Raw genomic sequence first — 22,333 nt, 5'->3', positions numbered from 1 at the left:
TACGTGCTACTAAATGAACCGAATGTTCCAGACATGGTACAAGCATGCCAACCAATTATATTAGTCCATATAATGAAGGATCTTATAGTTGGAAGACCAATGAGAAACCGTGTCTCTAATGGTTCTGAGGATGACAGGTTTTAGAGGTAGGCATATGGTCCACCACATAGTGTGCAGCGAATCAAAATCCTAGTTCCTAGAGAAAGTATTCTTAGATGTTCCTCTTAGCCAATCCCGACCCTTGATAAGTTTTTCATTATTGCCAAGTGTTATGACGTCACCTCTGACGTATTTTTGATATAAAAGCCATGTTTTGTGTAAAGATTCCTGCGAGCCTGAGCGTACATCCGTTGATGTTTGTTGTAAATTCCCTGTTTTAGATCATTGTTAATAAACCAGTACTTTGCCATCTTCCTGAGTTGGTTCCGTTATTTGGACTCAGAGTTAATCTGTGTGATCCCATCCATTACATATGCACATTTCTAAAGGGCACTAAGATCAAAATTGCCCCGCAACAAGATTTAACAAATCAGAGAAGAAAACTAGGGAACTGATAGAACTGAAGAAAATAGAATGTATGATATAGAAATTACATCAAAATTAATCAATGAACAATGTCCTGGCTGTTACTTTGTTACTTAACATAGGAATGCAAAACTATCAAAGAAATATAGATGCAGTAGTAACAGGTGAGCAAAGAGCAAACTATTTAACAAATATCTTTTTCAAAGATGAATTATAGGCGCACTTAACACTCTCGCTGCCCACTCCAGGACCCAAAGATTATGTCAAGGGATTTCAACACGAAAAAATAGAGGCTTCAGTAGAAGAGATGATCTCTAACATAGCCTGTGAGTCAAATCTTCTGCTGCTGGAACAAGCCAATTCTCAGCCTGGCCTCTGGAACTTTTGAGAAATATCAACAGTATTTCGGCATCATAGGAAACAGCCTGATGGCGCTAATCTACAAGAAACAACACCAAATTAAACCACCTTGCTAATGATCGTTTAGCTTGATTGACATTGATAAAATACTCATCACAAAGATATTTCAAAAATAATACATGCATGGCTGATAGAAAGCAGGATCCTCACCCAATCCAAGGCTCACCTACTGCAGATAACATTTCTACTGGAGTGTCATTGTTGGGGATAGAGTACCATAACAAATAATTCCCCTTTATCTGACGTTCTGTCCCTACAACCAAGCTTTTCACTCAAGAGACAGATAGATGCTATGTAGAAAACTCCAGCTGTAAATGATGGACCCCACAGTCTTGGACACGTTAATGAATTTGTCGGTAAATACAAACATGAAGAAAGACAAAGACTAGAAGGCACCTTCTGCTCGAAGCCAGTCACCAACTTGGAAGGAGTCCCTCACGGCTCTGCCCTATCACAGGGGCTCTTTAACTGCTCTAAGATGCCTCTTACAGCCTTGCTAGAGCCCTTTGTGGCCCAATTGTAAATCTATACAGATGACACACAGATAGGGTTCAAGCTACAGAACCTTGAAGCAACATCTCCCATCATCTCCAAGTGCATGATTTTGGATCCATGTGTTTTCCCTTTTCCCCGTAGGTCATTTTTGCTGGAAGCCCAGTTTCTTGGGTCCAACTTTGCTGCACACGGGAAACCGTTTGCATTGAGCCGTACCACTCCCACCCACTTCTCTGATGCAGGAGACACCCCTGCAACTCTCTGAGGCACACTGTCACCCTTTCCCCCACTCAACTCCCTTGTCTCTTGTGAGCGACACGCCCGTTCTCTCACCGGCCCCCGCATCTGCGACCCCTCTCCCTCAGCTCCACCCCCACCTCGACCCTCCTCTGCCATCTTTTTCCTCTGCCCCAACTTCACCTTCGCAACCCACTACTTACTGTGTCAGCATGCCGCCACCGCCGTTACAGCTTCAACGGCCAGAACATTTTATGTCTCAATTTTCAGGAATTAGAGACTTGCTCAGCAGTCATAGGTGTCTTAGTGCTTCCCTCTGGAATCTAATTCCACTTACTATCCCATCATTTGAAATTTAGAAACAGGCTTCAAACAGGGTTTCCCACCTGATTATTTGGCCCTCTGTGCAGTGCTGACTGATCTTTGCTTCCCACCCGCCTAGTTCAGTTGAGAAACTGACTTAGCTCCCTTGATGTCTATGGGGATGATAAGCTAAATAACCTTCAGGCACAACATCGAGTCTGCATCATGAAGACCTTTGTCACGAGTGGGCAAATGTATTTGTTACAAATTGGATAATTCAGGGTTCACCGAATAACCAAGCATAGAAAAAAAACAGTGCCCCACCCCTTCTCTATAAATGATCAAAAAACACCAGTGGTGTTATTTAATTATTTAGGGTAATGTGAGCGAGGGCAGGCCTGTGCAGGCTGGTGTTGCATGATTTCTTGAAGGAAAAACATAAGTTGGGGTACTTTTTATTATTTAGGGCCCTGTGGATAGCAAGTAGGTCCCCTTCTGAGGTCCCTCCTGGATGAACCTTTTATGGAAAAACAATCTAAAATTCAGACTTAAATCACCCCAAATTCTCATGATTTGGAGGTAATCAATATAAAATTGCCAGGACTAATGTAAACATGCCACACAATGTAATTGTGCTTTCAGATGTCACTGAGTCAAGTAAAACGTATCTATTTCCCTCAAAGAACATCAAGTGTTGGTTCCTTAAATACATGCAATTGAAGTGTCTACTTATGGTCACCAATTCTTATTTATTACATTTGTGAATTATGGAGTACTTCCAAGTAATGACATTCTCAACTATCCACTGAATTGTCACATCAGAAATGGCATTGACTGGCAATGAAATATCTTGCTATAGAATAACAATAGTGCCATAAAGGTCCATGCTCCTGGCATATCAAGAAGGTCTACAGCCTTCTTCACTCAACTACAAATTTTTACTTGGACTTCCAGAAGGATGTGCTTTAGATTTTGATTAATATCCTTTCATGCTGAAACCATTGGCACTTCTTAACCATGCAATTTGTCTTTCTTTGAGGCTTACCCTCATCATTTCGATTTTTCTGTCCTCAATTGAGGATCTTTCTCAACACAATGATCTTTTTCTTCACAATATACAAACAATTGATCAACACGCCCCTTTCTCTTTTCAGCTGTGTATATTGGTTGTCCGATGCCACTAATTCAGTAGGTTGAAACCTTGGTCGTGCGTGTCACCTTTTTCTGAATCCTAGCCGGTGCTGATGCAATTGTAATGCAAGCTCCATAACTTTAACCGCCCAATCACATTATGGTATCAACAAGGCTGTAATGGCCTTCAATTCTTTATTGAGCCCTGTCACAAAGCTGAGCAGGCTCCACACACATAGGTGCTAAAGAGGGTTCTTGATAATCATTTTCATTTAAAATAAACAGTGTGTTGAAGGCTCCATACCAGGGTTCCATGTCATTTCATCGCCTGCAATTTCATCCCCTACAATTTTAACGTGTACATTCCAACGAAAATGCTCATTGTTTTTTTTTTTTGGGGGGGTCACCCGCGAAGTACCCCTCCCACAGTTATTTTTGGCTATTGCCTACCCGCCCAAACCCTTATTTGAATGGATGTAATTTTAGGGGAGGTCAGGGGTGTTTGTCCCCCCCAACTTTCATGGAACACCATTTTGTCCCCATTTATTTGGCTGGGGCACCTTTTCTTCGGATGTCATGTCCCCCCACAATTTTCAGCATAGTTACTCCACTGCTTATCTGCCCTTTCCCACCCCCCCCCCTAAAAACTTCATTGAGCATATTTGTTGTAATATGCATGTTGAAATGCCAGGGGATGGAAATGCAGGCGATGAAAGGATGACGTACCCATAGCAGCACCCTTCCCGCTTCCTGCTGCCAACCCCTTCTTCTCTTCCCTTCCCCTTTCTTTTCCCACCGAGGTAGAGTTATTCTGGAACGTTTCCAGGGCTGGTGTTTGGGTCATAAGGGACACTTTTATAAGGTCTCTTTCTGGACCCTAGAAACAAAAGAAATAGGGTCTTTGGATGGATTCCTCCTGTCCTTCACCCCAGCAACCAAACAAGGGGTTGCAAAGAACTGGATGGCTTCACCTTAAGTTCAACCACATTCAAGCCAAAAAGAAGTTATTTCCTAAATTCCAGTAAAACAGTCGAAAGGAACGTTCCTCGGGTGTCTCAAAATCCTGAGCTCTTATCTCTCCCATGGGGTATTTTCAGTATATTCTGTACTTATTTTACAATGTACAGCAGTTATTGTCTCTTTGTCTACCCAGTCTCGATGTGTTCTTTATTCAGGAGTTGCATGTTGCTGGTATTACAATTTGGGTGGCACCAAGCTTAGGCACCAAGATCTTCGGCTGAGCTTGTTTAGTTAGCTCAATTGGAGGGATGTTCTTCTAGGTTGAGCGTAGCGATTTTCTTTCTGATGTCGAACTTCGGCTGCGGGCGGCATCCCTCATGCTTCAGCCATGTTCTTGTTCCTCTGGACACCTTCTCTATTACTCTCTCTCTGTCTCTCTTTGATTGTTATACGAGCCTCGCTCTGAACTCTTTTTACCTCTTAAATGCATTTCCACATGCTCCTACCTCTCTCCTACCTCCTCCCATCTACCACACTCCTACACCAGGTGTCTCAGCCTTCCTAGGCCTTGTTCTCTCTCCACCTGCTCCACTACTCTATCTACCACCACCCTGTCTGTCACCACCTGCTCCAGGTGATATCTGTCTACTTTCTCCTTTTTCTTATCTCTCACCACCTCGTCCTCTGTATGTCTCACTGCATCCTCTACCTCCTCCTCCTGATAGTATACCTTCATCATCTGTCTCAAAACCTCCTTCTGATATTTCACGTGCTGCCACCCGGTCTTCTTCTGATGTTTCATGGTGATCTCACAACCTCCTCCAGCTGTCTCGGCACCTCCTCCCAATATCTCCCCTCCTCCTGATGTCAGTCGTGTTGTCTTTTAACCTCCTCAAAGAACTCCCACCTTTGACTCCACCTCCTATCCCTACTCACATGATTTTGACTACCATGTTCTTTCTATATCTAAGTGACCTCCTCTCCTCTACTCCAAATCTCTACCTCTACTCCAAGTCATCTCCTCTGCTCCAGCTTCCTCTAACCAGCCTCCTTCTCCCAGCTTTGCTTGCCTTCACAATGCCACTTCTCTGCACCTCTGCGCCCACAAGAATTCAACAACCTTTTATCAGCTTCCCTCCATTTTATAGGGCCCTGTCCTGCTCCTCTCAGTCCTCCCCACACTTACTGTCCACAGATGTGTGGGAAAATTGTCTAAGAAATATGATTGGTTGGTTTGAACTCCCAGGTGGTGCTTTTACTGCCGTATTGGCTCTGTGCTTTTCCCCTCCTGGGTCTGCGGGCCCAAAAGATATCTGGTACCAAAGCAATGTTTCATTTAGTGTTGGCACATTCTCACTCTCAGCTGTGCTAGCCAAGATGTCAGCTGCTTGATGTTTCCTTGTTTGCCAGTCTCTGCACTCACGAGTTTGTTACCCTGGATGTGAGACATGCAGACTCCAGCCTGGTAAGACTGAGTATGATGTGTTTTACCCTACCATGTACAAGACCTGTGGCAACATATCAGAGGTCTTCCTGAGGCTCAGTATTCAGTCTAACTTATAGGAACAGAACCTTTTAGTGGTTCCCAGTGCTAAACTCTGCCATGTTCCTAGGGGGGGTGGTGTGTTAGACCAGGGTCTACTCTACTTTCCCTTGGACCTGTAGGTGATGTTACCTGGCCCGCATAGTCACCTGTCCCCTGACCCACGGACGGGGCCAGGCTGGGAACTTCATCACATATCTCCACCCTTTGTTTCAAGGTCCACCTGGGGGTAGGGGGCGGGTCCTAGTGTTGTTTTTGATTATTATTATTAGGATATTTATTGAGCAATCCATGCATAGTCAATTGCAAGAACTGTACATGGCAAGAACGTGTCCGACACCCCTGTCCGCCACTCTGCAGCCTTTTGCAAAAACAATCCAACAACTACATGCTAGTGGTAACACAACTTTGCAATCAGTCACACCAAATTCGCTGGCTCCTCGGTCAACAACAGCAAAGCATCATCCTCTGAAAAGGACACCAAGAAAAACCAAGATGGATGGGAGGTTAGAGCCCATCTCAGCCCTCCCAGAACATCAGGTGTGTGAGAGTATTTTAATTCAAGACCATCTTATTGCCTGCCATATACACAACAAATGAGTCTCACAAGGGATGTTGGGTACCAATTCCTCTTCCCTGTGGACCCACATGAGATGAGATGGAATCATCCGAATGCCTGGCCAAAGTAAAGGGGGAAAAGGGCAGCCTCCCACCCCTCCACTGCTGGCAATGGGTCTATTTGCACCACCATGCTTCACCACTGCCCCATAATCTTGCTGATTCACAGATTTTCACAAGGCCTGCTGGAATAGTCACGGATGTCATTTTGGAGTTGCTAGGGGCTGTAGCTGTGCCCCTTGGTGACTTCCCTGTGACCCGTGGCACTGCCTCTGCGACCCCTGTTCAGAGATTTCAGAGGCGTTCTCAATGGAGTAATGGGGTCCCTGCCCGAGGCTCCAAAGATAAATGATTTATTTTTGAAATCAGAGTGCATGCACTGGGACTTCAGAAAGTCATTATTCCTTTTGCAGCATGAGATGGAGGCAATCCGGCTCCGCCGCAAAGGAAACCGTTATTTATGTTGGAGCTGGAGCACCTCCATCTCCCGCTGCAAAGGAATACATGATTTGCTTTGCAGCCCGAGATGGAGGTGTTCCCCACAAAGGAAATAATTATTTTGCAACTGGAGATGGAGCGCCTCCATCTCAAGCCACAAAGGAATTATTTCCTTTTGCCATGTGAGCTGGGGTTGGGGGGGAGGGGGAGGTTTAGGCTCCACTGGGCATGTCACGCACCAGGAAGCTCTCACTTCTTGAGAGCTTCCTGGTTTCTGTCTGTGAGGTGGAGCAGTCATGTGGGAGAGAAGTTCCACGGCGACTGGAAACAGATACGAAAAATAAAAAAGTGTATGTGTACGAGGATGTTCCATGTTTATGGTGTGTGTATTCTTGCATGTATGCAAGGGTGTGTATTACGCATGAAATGTGTGTGAATGGATGAGTATATGGCATGTATAGATGAGGGAGTGAATGTTGTGTGACTGTCTGCACCTGTGCTTTGTTGAGTGATGGGTTAGAGAGTGGCGGAGGGAGCAGGTGTAAGGGGTGGGCATCCATGCTAAAGTAAGCATTTATGTGTTATTAATTGGCCAGATTGGGAACTTTGGTGCATCCATTCTAGTGATTTCTTACTGTGGCATATCTGTTATTACTTGGCTAGACTGGCATTTTAGGGCAGCCAATCTAGCCCTTTCTTAAATTGGTATAACATTTTTTGTTTCTGGTCATCTAAGATAAACCAAGCATTATATGTGTTATTACTTGACTAGATTGGTATTTTGATGCAGCCAGTTGGACATGTTTTCTTATTGTGGCATAGCATTTTGAATGGAAACGTCAACAGGAGTGTGCCCTTATGTGAGGTTACAGTGATGCAGCCATCAAGGACCTGGATGGGCACATCCAGCGTGAAAGGCATCATGGAAATGCGTTGGGGAAATGCTCATGTGCACTGTTGGTGAATTGCATCTATTAGAATTTTGGATTACATTTTCTATACAATTCAATTGAAAAGTGTCTGGATTTTCCACAGGAAGCATGCTCTATTATGCACAATTTTAACCCCATTATTGAAATATGTTTTGTTGGTTCGGGCTCCCTCGATACGCTAGTACTCTCTGGCATATTTGTGGGAAATGTTTACAGCTCTACGGTAGCATTGCATGTTTTACTGGTGTTAAGGGCAAAGTCAACATGATGTTCGGTGGAGGTATACATGCATCCAATCAAGGAACCGGTTCCATGATTAACTCGCATTTTTGGGCGAAGCCAACTTGATGTGTATTATTACATGTCTGGACTGGCACATTGGTGCAGACAGTATAGCCATTTATTATTGGGTATCTATGTTCAAGCAAGCATTAGAAGGGTTGTTATGTGGCTAGAATGGCACTTGGTATGGCCAGTCTAGCCATGTCTTACTGTGACATGACATTCTTTACTGGGCATCTATGATGAAGCAAGCATGGTAAGTGTTCTTATGAGTGTAGACTGGCCTACACTGGAGCCAGTTTGGACATGTTTTCTTATTGTGGCACTGCAAACCTAACAGGTATATTTTGTTATGTGGGTGTACTGGCACATATTGGCATACGCAGCTTGGACATGTTTTCTTATAGTATCATCTGATCTATTTTGTTGTTCACCTACCCATCCTTCACATGTGTGCTTGGCATGGCCGATTGGAAGGCAGAGTACTGCAAGTACTCTCCTTTTCAGAGTTTGGTAAGGATGCAGCACTAAAATGGCAAAGCAGAAGTCCTCAATTCATAAGTGAAATTACAGTTTTTCCTTCATCCTTAATATATGGGGCTCTACTGACCAGTGGCGCCACTCTCCAAGTCCTAACACCTTACTCACAAACTGGAGCGCCTGCCTCAAAGTATTTGACTGCAACAACCAGCGGAGCCACACAACATCCTCTACATAGTGTTACATGATTGATCTAGTTGCTCCGGTTGACGTCAATACTGTATTAACTGGTGGTTCTGCCTCAATTTATTTGGTTCTATCCTCTTGTCCAACCATTTTAGAAGATGGCAGGATGGAGCAGGAGCATGTGATTCGCCATGATTTCCACCATTGACTCATCATCTAGTTCACACCGGCGGTCAAAGTTTCGGCAGTGCACACAGTATAAGCCGGTTGTAGGTGAAAAGATCTAAAACAAAATGATCGAATGCCTTTTTTTTCGACACCAAAAGTCCCGAAAAACATAGTCTCGAATGCTTTTTTTTATGGGGGGTTCCCTCCAACCCCCCGTTTTCCTTTTTAAAAAAATGTTTGTTTGCATACTAAACCAAAAAAGATATAAATAAATAAATATAAAAGCATTTGAATTTTTTTTTCTGTCCTTTTGGCTTCGAAAAGAAGGTTGTGGATGTCTAAGAAATTGGTAATACGGTTTAGCACAACCATTTCGCGCACTTTAGAGTAGTGCAGAAGAAGAGACACAAGGCGAAAGGTAGCCGGTAGGTTCGGGACAGTCCCTTTCTTTTTAAGGGGAGGGATGACCATGGCTGTTTTGAAAACAGAGGGAAAGCAAGTGGAGTCGAAGGACAGGTTGATGATGATGCTAGAGTAGGCAGAGTGTAAAATGAAGGTGGAGGGAGTGTGAGGAAGGTCATGAGAGAGTCTCTAATTTTGGAAATGTTTGCAGTGAAGTATTCAGCTAGGTCATTAGCGGTGAGAGTGGAGTTTATAGTCATATACTTAGGAGGAGTGAGGAGTGAGTTTAGGGTGTCCTCTAGCCGCTGAGGATGGTTAGAGTGGGAGTCAATGAGGGTTAGGTAGAATTCAACGTTTGCTCTATCGGGAGTGTACTTGAGAGAGTTCAAGGCAGAGAGGTAGAGTTGAAGGTCCTCATGTGAGTTGGTACGCCTCCATTTGCACAGCAGCCAACGCATATGTGTGCAGAGAGAGCATATGAATGGAGTGACCCATGGCTGAGGATGCTGAGACTTGGGGGTAAAAGTAAGCAGTGGGAAGTGAGAGGAGAATGAGTCATATAGTAGGGATTGTAAGCTGGAGAAGGCAGTGTTGGTGGAAGTGAAGGAGGGGAGTGAGAACTGTAGGTCGGAGAGAAAGGGGGAATGGCAGAATGTTTAGATTTCCTTTTAGTAATAGGTGAAGCAAGTGGTGAGGAAAGGTCAGAGGGTGGAAAGGAGATGGTAGTGGAAACATTTGAGTGGTCAGATATGGATAGTGTGACAGAGGTATTAGTGGCTGAGAAAGAGGTGGAGATAAATAAGCGATCAAAAGAGTTACCCCGTGTGTGTGGGTAAGTAGGTTATGGATAGAGTGGAGAGTGAGCTATCTAAGAAATGACTGAACTTGTGATTTCTTAGAAGTGGTTGGAGAGGGAGGTTAAAGTGACCTAAGAGACTGAGGTGAGGCTTAGTGGAAAGAGAATCTAGGAGTTCCCCAAGATCATCAAAGAATGGTCAAGTGGAACCAGGAGGGCGATAGATGGAGATGAACTGAATGGAGTAGGCCAGAGCAATTGTAGACATGATGAATTCAAAAGAGGTAGGAGAAGACGTGGCATTGGAGATTTGTGAGGCATTGAGGCGGGAAGAGAGTATGTGTCCGATGCCTCCACCTCTGCCAGTCAGTGGAGGAGAGTGAATGGAAGTCATGTAGGGCTGCCAAAGTGGCTGTGTCAGATGGAGAAGTCCAGGTTTCAGTGATTGCAAGAAGGTCTAGGGGAGGACCGCTGGAGTGAAAGTAGTCAGTGATAAAGGAAATATTCTTTCATACAGACTGAGAATTCCAGAGTACAATGTTCAGTTGATGTGGTGAGGAAGAGTATTGAAGTTGAGTCTCAGAGGAAGAGAGGTGAGGTGAGTAGGTGTAAGAGAAGGTACGGTTAGCTTGTTGGCTTTGTTTGTTGGAAGGATGTGGAAATAGATGGAGTAGTGGGAGTTTCAAGTTGTGAGTTTTATAATAGGGATAGGAAAGGAGGAAGTTGTAGTGTGACTGGAGAAAGCATAGGGAGAGGTGAGTAGGAGGAGCAGGAGTGAATGCATTACAGATAAGTAGCACAGTTTGGAGAGACAGTACCCTAATTAGGGTGCTAGGGGTACTCGCAGGTGTATTGAAATAGTTGGTTTAATGGAGTGTTGGAGTTAGATTTGAATGTGGTTTGTGTGCTGTATGCAAGGAATTTTTGTGGCAACATGTGGCAAACAGGGGCTAACAGGGAAAATACAGACTAAAATAAAGAAGGTTATAGTAGCAACCCTTAGCTCTTTCTTTCCTTTTCAATGGACGCTGTAAGGAACTCATGGTGGTAACAGTAAAGACAGACACAAGTGATCACAGTTCAAGGGTTTTCATTGAATTATAAATGCAGGGTGGAAAGACGCCTAACCTAGACCTAAATCTAAGATGAGAGCAAGCGTTGACCATCAAATGAAAAATAAGGCAGTTCTAGTGGCGTGTCAAATAAATAGGCCTATACTAAAAAAAACTATTGCCAAATCCATACAACTAATTACGTCAAGATTGTGGGACAGGGTTTCAATAAAGAAAGAAGTGTTCACAAATAATAAGTCAGGATGTGATTTCCAGGGATCTCCCTTGCCCACGTTTTGATCAGGGGACAAAGTGGGTCTCCTGAGCACAGCACACGCTTGAGCTTTCCCAGCACGGACCAACAGTTCCATATCAGCTATCAGGTTCTTCGATGGCCAAGTCTCTTTTCAATAAAAAGTCTCTTGCCTTCGAGGCCTGATGTATCCAACAAACAAACACAAAGTTCAGTTCCACGTATACGTTGGGTGATTGCTTCACCCCCGGGTCTCCCTCTTCCGGGCATAGACCCTTCACAAACTTGTATTCAACAAATCGGCTAAACAGTTCCTTTTTCAATAAACTTTAAGTGATAACTTTCCACCCCGGATCACCCTCTTTCGGGCTTGGATCCCTCTCAGATGTCAGCCTCCCTTGTCCAGGTTCACTATGGCTCTTCTTACTTTTTCAGAACAGCTCTCTGTGGACAATCCTCTGCCGGGTGCACTCCTGCCAACACACTGGGGGACAACATAGGGACTTCAGGCTTCGCCCCTTTTCATCAGCATCCCTCTGCCAGGTTCACTCTTGCCAAATTTACAAAATACACTGTTCATATACTGATTTCAAAATGCAGGATTAATTTCCCTTAACTTCACAATCATCTGTCAGTCAAAGACTTTCGACTGTACAGATGATTTTACAAGACCCTTGTATGACCACTTTGACTTCTTCTCACCTCTTCCCAAGGGTTTCTGGTGATGGTAGTTTATATCTTCGGGTAATCGGCCAGAGTGTCCTTCGTGAGTATCCAAGTGGTGCCAGACCCCTTTATTGCTGGTTTCCCCCCTCTTAAATCAATAGTCATTTTATGCTTCTTCAAAAGTTAAAATTAGCCGTTGGCTATTTATCGTTCTACACAGTTTGGTTTCTTATCAACTCTCCCTCGACTCACCGGCTGTAATGAACTGCTTGGATTTCATCTCTTTAGAGTTAAGGTTGGTACCATAGAGACCCGGGTCTCTTCTCATCTTGGTTATCAGTGGAGGAGGGATTCATGTACCGTAGACATCTCCTGCAACACACACTGGCTATTGTTCGCAGACTTATGATTCCCTTTGCGGAGGCTTCACAGGCCTTGGTCGGAGAGGGCAAGGTTGCTTCTCTCCTTGTCACCCTCTTGGTCTTTGCCGTCCTACTCCTCCTCTTGAACTGCTGTGCTGAGTTAGCTCTCACTTCGCGCGGTCTGCCTTGCTCTCCTTGTGCTCTTGTGCTCCACCTTTTATCCATGTGGGCAGGAGCATTGCTAGGTTTGTAAAAGATCCGGGGCAAGAGCCCATGGAAAGTTTAGACGACCACATAACTCGTCTATATCATGTGAATGTGCACACTGCGTTGTGCTTTCGATCGATAACAATGCATAGTATACTGCTCATACTCATTTGGAGGACTGCTAAAATAGCTATACTGCCATTCCAAAGTGTGAACATTCATCCAATAGTGCTGAGAAGCTAGGGCTCCTTACATTGAGGAGAGCCGAATCTGTTCCTTCTTGAGGCCTAGAACTAGATTGAGACTTGTGCAATTAGTCTGTGTGCGGTACTTGCAGATCTGTTAGCTTTCACAGTGTCAGTTGCTGCCAAGCTTCTGATATGTTGGGTTGTTAGTCCTGATCCCATTTCAAGGTGGATCAGAGACTAATTCAGATGCAATGATTGCAAACCCCTGGTCTCCCAAGGAGTCAGAGACTCTCCCTCCTAAACGTGCACCAGCTAGAATAGGCAGTGGGCACACTTGAGCAGTTCAAAAGGGGAAGCCTTAGCATGGCCTGGAAGACATACACCTTCTTCTCTGAGGACTCTACCTGTAAAGCCTCCCACACACTCAAGCTTTTCACAACGCCACCTGCACAATGTGATTCCTAGTGGAAGCAGTGATGCATACATTCAAGCCCTCCTATACGTAAGGCCTGAAAAGGTAAAATACTGCATTCTGTTTCGAGGCATGTCCTGCAGGGGTTTCCTGTGATGGACCTGAGAGCACATCCGGCTCCTCTTCAAATCGAGGGATGGGAATCAGCAATTGCCATTGCAAGGTGTCATGGTAGTTGACGTACCAAATGCAGGAATTGCAGAGCTTTTTAGATCTTCAACATACACCAGACCTTTCCCTATCCCTGGGGATGTGTCAGGAAACTAGGACAGTGCAGTTTCTCTGAGCGTTGCAAGGAGACAACCACTACAAAGATGGTACAGAGTGATGGTGACACAGTTGGATGGGTGTAAATAATAAACCTTGGCTAAGTGAATGGGGTTTTATCACACATATCTCAATGGCCAATCTTTGCATTTATTAGTTCCCTGTAATTCCCACTTTTAGTTTAGGGTTGAGCATCTACCATTGTTCAGAGTCAGTTTCTGGCTGCTCAGTTCACTTGATCGATTTCGTATGTAACTTACACAACAGCTGGACTCCCATATGTGCTGGAACTGTGGAGACTTGTGGTATTGTGTATGTCTGGTAACCCAGAATCCTGCAAAGCCATAATTATTGACCCATCTCCCCACATGCATTTGTACTAGTAACTGGTACCCCACAAACCGAGCTCAACCTCAGGCACGAGGTAGCGGCACAGTGCTGCAAGGTTGCACACTTCTGCTTCGCTTAAGGAAACCTGGCTGTAGAAACTGCTCTCTGTTGCTCAACGCTTGTGGTAGTCACTGGTGTCTGCAGGTGGTGGGCATTTCTAGCTCCTCAACCCCCATATCCTTGCGCACCTGCCAACATACAGCTTCATTTTTTGCTTTTTAGTTTCCAGTTTCATCAAATCCCCTATAATGGGCACATTCCTGTGGGCTCTTTGTAGCTGATGGTCTCATTCACTGTCGTGTCTTCTCCATTTTCTGTATCTGTTTCTGTTCTTTGATTGCTCCAGGATTTCTTTGTCCCTAAGCATTGTAGGTTTGAAGCAACTTATCAGATGAGTGGAGAGCACTATTTAAGTTCTGTTTAAGGATAGGGCATGTGCCTGGATCACCTTGTCACAGTGACCCTTAAGAAGACCTCATATGGCCTCTAAAGCTTATCCCCTAAACCTTGGAAAGCTTATCTTCTCATGTGGGTTCTCCTGCTACCTTTGAATTGATTACAATCGGGATGTCATCTCCTTTCCATTGCCTGATGTATCTAGGTGTATTTTCTATTGTCTCTCTGGCATCCACCACTGGATGGCACTTCAATGCCTCATGTTTAACTCCTCCCAGAGCAAAATCATTTAATTCCTGCCTGTGCTGCCCCAGTCCTCTTCCCACCCCTTCTGCTTTCACCCTGACCTCATTGCACCAGTCTACATGGCTGGTAGCATCCCATTGACAGTGAAATCAAGCCCCATTAGATCATTGCATCCACAGTTGAAAGTCTGGACCTAATGAACGCTGGGAAGGTCTTCTCGAACTCTACTTAGCAGACAGGCATGATTATTGTTTGTGCTTCCTCTTGGTTCTCTCTCAAATGTTATCTTTGCAACTCTCACTCTTGATGGCCTCTGTTGCCGCTCTCCCACCCCGCCTCCTCGATGGCTGGCTCTCTGTACATCATTGAGCTTCTATCTGGGGCTACAACCAAATGACCTGGGGCTATAGCCCCCCCAGCAACCCCGTAGCGACGCCTCTGCCGGTGGGGAAGGGAAAGGGACGTCAGGAGGGGTGTGTGATTCTGGTCAATTGCCTGACTTTGCCTGACCCTTGTATTGGGACATGTCAGATAAACGGCTCTGGTGTTAGTTTGTTGTCTTTTGTGTTGTGCGAAAGTGTTTGTGTCGAGAAGGGGGGGCAGTGTTTTGGAATATCCTACGTGGTAGGATGGGGAAAAGGTGTTGAAAGAAGGGGGACACCACGTTTCACCCGTCGGTGTCTCACTCCCATTCCCCAAGGACCCCCCCATGCAAGTGATCCTCCCTCACCTGTCCACCCCCAATAACTGGATCCAAGAGCGATGGCCGTGTCCTGGCCACCTGGATGACTGATCCCTGAGGACTAGCTAGGGAGACACCTTCAGGTTTATCACAACGCTGAGGCGAATGGACACCCAAAGGAAAGTGCTTATAAGCCCAAAGTAGCCTGGAAGTAACTTTGTCAGAGGTCACAGGGGCAGTACCTAGATCAGTCCTGGATGCTTCGTCTGGGTCTTTTGACCTCTGCAGCCAGCCTCAGGTGGATGGAAAGAGGGCTTCTGGTGGTGTTGGGGTGAGCTTCGTGTTGCTCCCAGCCCAGTTGAAGCCCCCTTTGGAGGGGGAAAGACCTTCTAAAGATGCCGGGCTATGCAGCCTCCTTTGGTGTATATGTTTAAAAGTAAAAGGACCACTTAAAGATAAAGAAAGGTTTGTTTTACATTCACCTTGCTCTTTCTGTTTTTCATTTACATGAAAATATTGTTATTAGGACAGTCTCCTAACCTGTTAAGCATGCAGGACATCAGGATATGCAGTTTATAAAATCTCAAATATGTTTTGCCTATGTCAAAGCATTACCCACCACCTGGGATATAGTTCAGTGTAGATCATGTTCGAGGGGAGCAGAGTTCGAGGGTACTGAGTCACACCACGATGGGTTACTCATAAATACTGAGGAGTAAGCTCCATGGTCTGTTTGACATCTAGTGCTAAAGAATGTGTCTGTATTCCATTAGCACCTAGATCAGAAAGTACATACCCGCATGTGTTCTTTTATTCTGTTAAGATTAAAACAATATTCCATATTGTGTTTCCACAGGACTTGGGTACATGTGTGTAAAATACTGCATATCAGTATTAGCGTTCCTAAAATATGCATTTTATTAAGTGCCACATCAAAGTATTTCAAAATATAAAATAATGTTCATAGCTTTTATGGCGGCTCAGAAGCACTCGGACAATTCCAAGACATTTTAAAACAACACAGGTTTCATGTCTGTATTACACTTCTTCAGTCCTGGGATATATGTGTGCACAATACTGTACACAATATTGGTGATTGAAGGCAATCTATCTGGGTTAATGTCAAACCAAAGTTTTTGCAAGTGTAAATTAATTTCCAAAGATCCAATGTCAGTTTTGAGACTGTTATGTTGTGTTAAGTTTTGTTAAAGCTTTGTCATAATGCGCTGCATGGTACAGAGTCCACGTCAGTGCACCATTAATCAAGTGCCTGGCACAGCGTAGGCATGTGCATAGTAATACCCATAGGCAAGAATAAAGATCTTCAGAATCTATAACTACTCAGCAATTCTCCGAGTCGGAATGCAGTGCATTGCACACACGCACATGAAGGAGGGTGCGTGCTGCTGGATGATCGCGTGCACGTGCATTTCAGTGTGTTACCACCGACACAAAGAGTCAGGAAATGAAGACGAGAAGATGGTGCATAAAGAGGAATAAAGCACACACTACAGAAGCTGGGCAGCATCTTTCCAGTGAAACTGTACAGATATCGACATCTTCCCAGGAGAGCCAAATGCCCGGCACATCTATGAGGATCCACACAAAGGAGAAGACCTTTGCCTGTAGTGTTTGTGGGATGTGCTTCACGCACAGGACTAACCTAGTATTACACATTAAATCACATACAGGTCTGTGGGGACAGACAACCCCTACTCTTGAGAAGCCGTACAAGTGCACAGAGTGCAAGAAAAGATTCAGTCATTGCTCAGGTCTAATAATCCATCAGAGGATCCATACTGGGTGAAGCCCTACAAGTGCACAGAGTGCAAAAAAAGATTCAGTCATTCCTCAGGTCTAATAATCCATCAGAGAATCCATACTGTGGTGAAGCCCTACAAGTGCACAGAGTGCAAAAAAAGATTCAGTCATTCCTCAGGTCTAATAATCCATCAAAGGGTCCATACTGGGGTGAAGCCCTACAAGTGCACAGAGTGCAAGAAAAGCTTCAGCCATGTCTCAACTCTGAAAATCCATCAGAGGATTCATACTGGGGTGAAACCCTATAAGTGTACAGAGTGCAACAAAAGATTCAATCAACTCCCACATCTGATAAGACATCAGAGGATCCATACTGGAGTGAAGCCTTACAAGTGCACAGAGTGCAAGAAAAGCTTCAGTTATTTATGAACTCTGATGATCCATCAGAGAATCCACACTGCGGTGAAGCCTTACAGGTGCACAGAGTGCAAGAAAAGCTTCAGTCAATCCCTAGCTCTGAAAATCCATCAGAGGATTCATACTGGGGTGAAACCCTATAAGTGTACAGAGTGCAACAAAAGATTCAATCAACTCCCACATCTGATAAGCCATCAGAGGAGCCATACTGGAGAGAAGCCTTACAAGTGCACAGAGTGCAAGAAAAGCTTCAGTTATTCCTCCGGTCTAATAATCCATCAGAGGATCCATACTGTTGAGAAGCCCTACAAGTGCACATAGTGCAAAAGCCGATTCAGTCAATCCTCACTTCTGATAAGCCATCAGAGGGTCCATACTAAGGGGAAGCCCTACAAGTGCACAGAGTGCAAGAAAAGCTTCAGTTATTCCTCAGGTCTAATAATCCATCAGAGGATCCCTACTGGAGAGAAGCCTTACAAGTGCACAGAGTGCAAAAGACGTTTCTATCAAACATCACATCTGATAAGCCATCAGAGGATACATACTGGAGAGAAGCTTTACACATGCACAGAGTGCAAGAAAAGCTTCAGGCATTCCTCGGCTCTGATAATCCATCAGAGGATCCATACTGGGGAAAAGCCCTACACGTGCACAGAGTTCAAGAAAAGCTTCAGTGACAACTCTGCTTTGAAAAGTCATCAGAGGATCCATACTGGGGTAAAGCCCTACGAGTGTGCAGTGTGCAAGAAAAGCTTCAGACGTTCCGATCATTTAATACGCCATGAAGGGATTCATACTGGGGAAAGCCCTACAAGTGCACAGAGTGCAAGAAAAGTTTCAATCAGTCCATACAGTTGATACGCCATCAAAGGATCCATACTGGAGAGAAGCCTTACTAGTGCACAGAGTGCAAGACAAGCTTCAGTCAATCCCCAGGTCTGAAAATCCATCAAAGGATCGATACTGGGGTGATGCCCTATACGTGTACAGAGTGTAAGAACATTTTTCGTGACAGCTCCGTTCTGAGACGCCATCAAAGGATCCATACTGGCGAGAAGCCCTACAAGTGCACAGAGTGCAATAAAAGCTTCAGTCGTTCCTCAGCTCTGAGATGTCATCAGAGGATCCATACTGGGGAGAAGCCCTATGCGTGCACAGTGTGTCATCGATCTTATCGTATGTTGTCTACTCTAAAAATCCATCAGAGGACACATACCGGAGGGAAGCCCTACAAGTGCACTCAGTGCAGTAAAAGCTTCAGTCAATCCACCACTCTGATACGCCATCAAATGATCCATACTCCATGGATGTGGTCACTGGTAGACCACATTTGACTGTGCTATGCCTTATGGTCACCAGCAGACCACATTCTGATTGCGCTATGCCTTATGGTCACTAGTAGACCACATTCTGATTGCGCTATGCCTTATGGTCACTAGTAGACCACATTTTGATTGTGTTATGCCTTATGGTCACTAGCAGACCACATTTTTATTGTGTTATGCCTTATGGTCACTAGTAGACCACATTTGACTGTGTTATGCCTTATGGTCACTAGTAGACCATTCGATTGTGTTGTGCCTCATGGTCGTTAGCTAGCTGCTACTCTAAACCTACCTACTAGTCGTGCCATTCACATGCTACCTGTAAGCGCGCTTCAATCCCTAAGCTAGCAATACCTCTAACTAGCCTCTCTGCCCCTTGGGCCTATAAGCATTAGCGTAGCCTACAACTTCCATCATCCCCCTAGCATCCCGCCCCGATCCCATATCTGAAACATGTCAGCCTGGCTAGTACTCATCATGTTACCCTTCTGCATCTTGCCCGATTGCACACCATGCTGCAGAAACAGCTATATCCCATTTAGCAATGGACTTGCCAAGCTTGGCTGTCTAAGACACCACCCCATTCCCTGCCCACACCCTTCCTGCCCTCCCAGCCTCCTTTCCCCCACATTGCGCCAACAGACCAAAGCACTAAAATTAGCATTACTCTAGGTAACCCTCCATCCAACCTCGTCATAGATAACCACTCCGACAATATCCTGAACGCACGTAATTTGCTCGAACTTCGCCGTACAGCCCACCCTAACCTTATGACTCGTAACAATAGACTAGGCTGGAGACACCCTACCTTATTTAACAAAATGACCAACAATCTTACATCTAAAGCCACTAACAAAAACATCATTGCAAACACTATGCCACTCAAAGGAGCCTTACTCAATGTCAGATCCCTTGTGGCCCACCCTACGGAAATCGCTGACATCATCTATTCAGCAAATTTAGATTTCCTCGCTGTCACAGAAACCTGGCTTCATGCCGCAGCAGGTCCCTCCCTAACCCTCGCTGTTCCAGACAACTACTCCATCCTTAGGGCCGACAGACCTAATGCCCGTGGAGGAGGTGTAGCACTTATATTCAAATCCTCATTGGATATTAGATCTGTGACCTCCCTTCCTCTTAACTCCTGTGAACACCTTTCCATTAAAATTCAAACTACCCCTAAAAATACCATCACCCTAGAATTAATATACAGACCTCCTGGTCCCATAGGTTCCTTCGAGGAAGATATAACGTCCCTCATAGCTGAAAAATCCAAACCCTCATCACAGAACATTATTCTAGGTGACTTTAACCTGGGATACAACGATCCTCACGACACTCCAGCATCCACCCTTGCCAATGCACTTGGCGAACAGAACTACACTCAACTTAACACCCTACCCACACATCAGAAAGACAGAACCTTAGACTGGCTCACTGCCCATAACTGCAACATTATCTGTAAGAACCCCCAACCACTCATATGGACCTACCATTTCCTAGTCTCATTTGATATTAGCACTAATAATCCACACCATATACCGTGCCCACCTGCACCAGCATGCCTAACGAGAAATAAGCGGAACATCACCGCTGAAGCCCTCATTCCACTGGTTCTACCCACTTTAAATATGATTCCCAACTCAGCAGACCTTAACCTACTAGTAGACACTTACAATAACACCATGACCAAAGCTATTGACCTTGTCGCCCCTCTAAAACTACGTAAAGGTAAACCTAAAGCACATCTCAAGTCCTGGTACACTCCTAAACTTAAAATACTTAGAAATAAAAAGTCCAAAATGGAAGCCCTTTGGAAAATGAACCCATCAGAGGAACATAAAATCAATCTCACAAATGCATCCTCCCTCTATAAAAGAGAAATAATTCACACTAAAAAGGAAGCCTATAATATAAGAATAAGTAATGATAGTTCCAGTACCAAAGAACTATTCACCATCCTGAAGGAGTTAGAAAACCCTAATCCTCCCACGGACACGTCCGTGAAGGACCAACTCTGGTGCACTAGTATCCAAGATGCCCTTGCGAACAAAATCACTGGCCTACAGACTAAAATTGAAAACAAAAGACTACAACTCTCTAATAGCAGCCCCACCCTTAGCCCCCCTATCCCTAGCCCACCCACCACCCCTAACACTAACCATGGCTTCACCTTTAAAAAAAGTCACTGCTCCAGAAGTGCAAAAAATGATATCCTCCCTCAAACCATCAAACTGCAAAGGGGACAGCTGCCCTGCACAGATTATAAAAGACACAGCAAGAGATCTCGCCCCCTTTATCTCCAAGCTCATAAACATATCTTTCTCCACTAACTTGGTACCCAATAACTTGAAACAGTCATGGGTCCTCCCGCTACTAAAAAAACAGACCTTGGACCAAGCCATCCCTACTAATTAAAGGCCTATCACAACCGTTCCCTTCCTGTTAAAAATTCTTGACAGAGTTGCTTACTTGCAAATTCAGCATTACATAGAGTCTAACCAATTACTTGGATTGCGTCAGTATGGCTTCCGGCCTCAGCATGGAACAGAAACGGCCCTTGTTGATCTTAAAAGTCAGATTGACGAAATTAAAGATAAGGGCAAGGCTGCCATCCTACTCCTTTTAGATCTCTCAGCCGCCTTTGACCTGGTTGACCATAAGATTCTCTGCAATCACCCCTTTTCTGCCTCCCACTTCTCCCCTTCTGCTGTCGCGTGGATACAGTCCTTCGTGGCTAATAGAACTATGAGAGTCTTCTCTCCGGTGGCAGCAGCAGACCCTATTCCCAATACTTGTGGTGTCCCACAAGGTTCATGTGTCTCACCGACCTTATACAATATTTTCACAAAGCCCCTCTTTGATAAACTGGACCATCTGGGTGTCACCTACACAAACTACGCGGATGACACCCAGATACTCCTCACTATCTCGGGCAACTACAAAACTGATGTAACCAGGATCAATATAATCTTCTCTGTCATTCAGGCATGGATGGCCACACATGGCCTCTGCCTGAATGACGAGAAGACTGAACTGCTCATTGTTGGTTCACCTAACAACTTACAAAAACTAAGTCCCAACTATTCCAACATCATAATCGATGGTAATACTATCCCGGTTGCCAAAAATGTAAAAACACTTGGCTTTTACCTCGATGCTAATACCAACCTCGCCAAACAAGTGAACTCTACCGCTTCAGCCACTGCCTATACAGGTAAACTAATTAGAGCTTGTAGACCATTTCTCTCCTCTAACAGTTGCCTCACACTAGCTAGAGCTCTTATACAATCTAAGTTACACTACTGCAATAGCCTCTACCTAGGTGCCAATCAAGCGATAATTAGCAAACTCCAAGTCCTTCAAAATAATGCGCTACGGGCAGCACTAAACATTCCCAGGCGTGAGCACATCTCTGCCACTAGAACCTCATGTAAATGGCTCACCATCCAACATAAAATCGATCTAAAAACCCTCTGCCTTACCTACAAAGCACTCAACCAGCTAGCCCCTCCCTACCTTACTAACAAATTTACTCTGAAATCTTCCCGTAGAACTACGAGATCTTCTAATACCCTATGTCTCACAGTACCCAGATTTACCTCTAAAAGAGCTGGAGGCTCGAGCTTCACTGTCCTCGCCTCCCAACTCTGGAATAGCTTGCCGCTGAATATTAAGGCGTCCAAATCCTTCCAATCGTTCAGGAAGCTTGCCATTGGGTGGCTTCTGACAA

The 22,333-nt window shown here is 44.8% G+C and overlaps 1 pseudogene; it reads left to right on the top strand.

Annotated features, from left to right (window-relative positions):
- The first annotated feature begins 16,562 nt into the window (after nt 1-16,562).
- LOC138487365 (zinc finger protein 271-like) lies at nt 16,563-18,609 on the top strand (annotated as a pseudogene).
- The last annotated feature ends 3,724 nt before the right edge of the window (nt 18,610-22,333 follow it).

Source organism: Ambystoma mexicanum, chromosome 9 (genome assembly GCF_040938575.1).
Source record: "Ambystoma mexicanum isolate Mex_15411 chromosome 9, UKY_AmexF1_1, whole genome shotgun sequence".
NCBI lineage: Eukaryota > Metazoa > Chordata > Amphibia > Caudata > Ambystomatidae > Ambystoma > Ambystoma mexicanum.
This window is presented reverse-complemented; position numbering and strand designations above follow the sequence as displayed.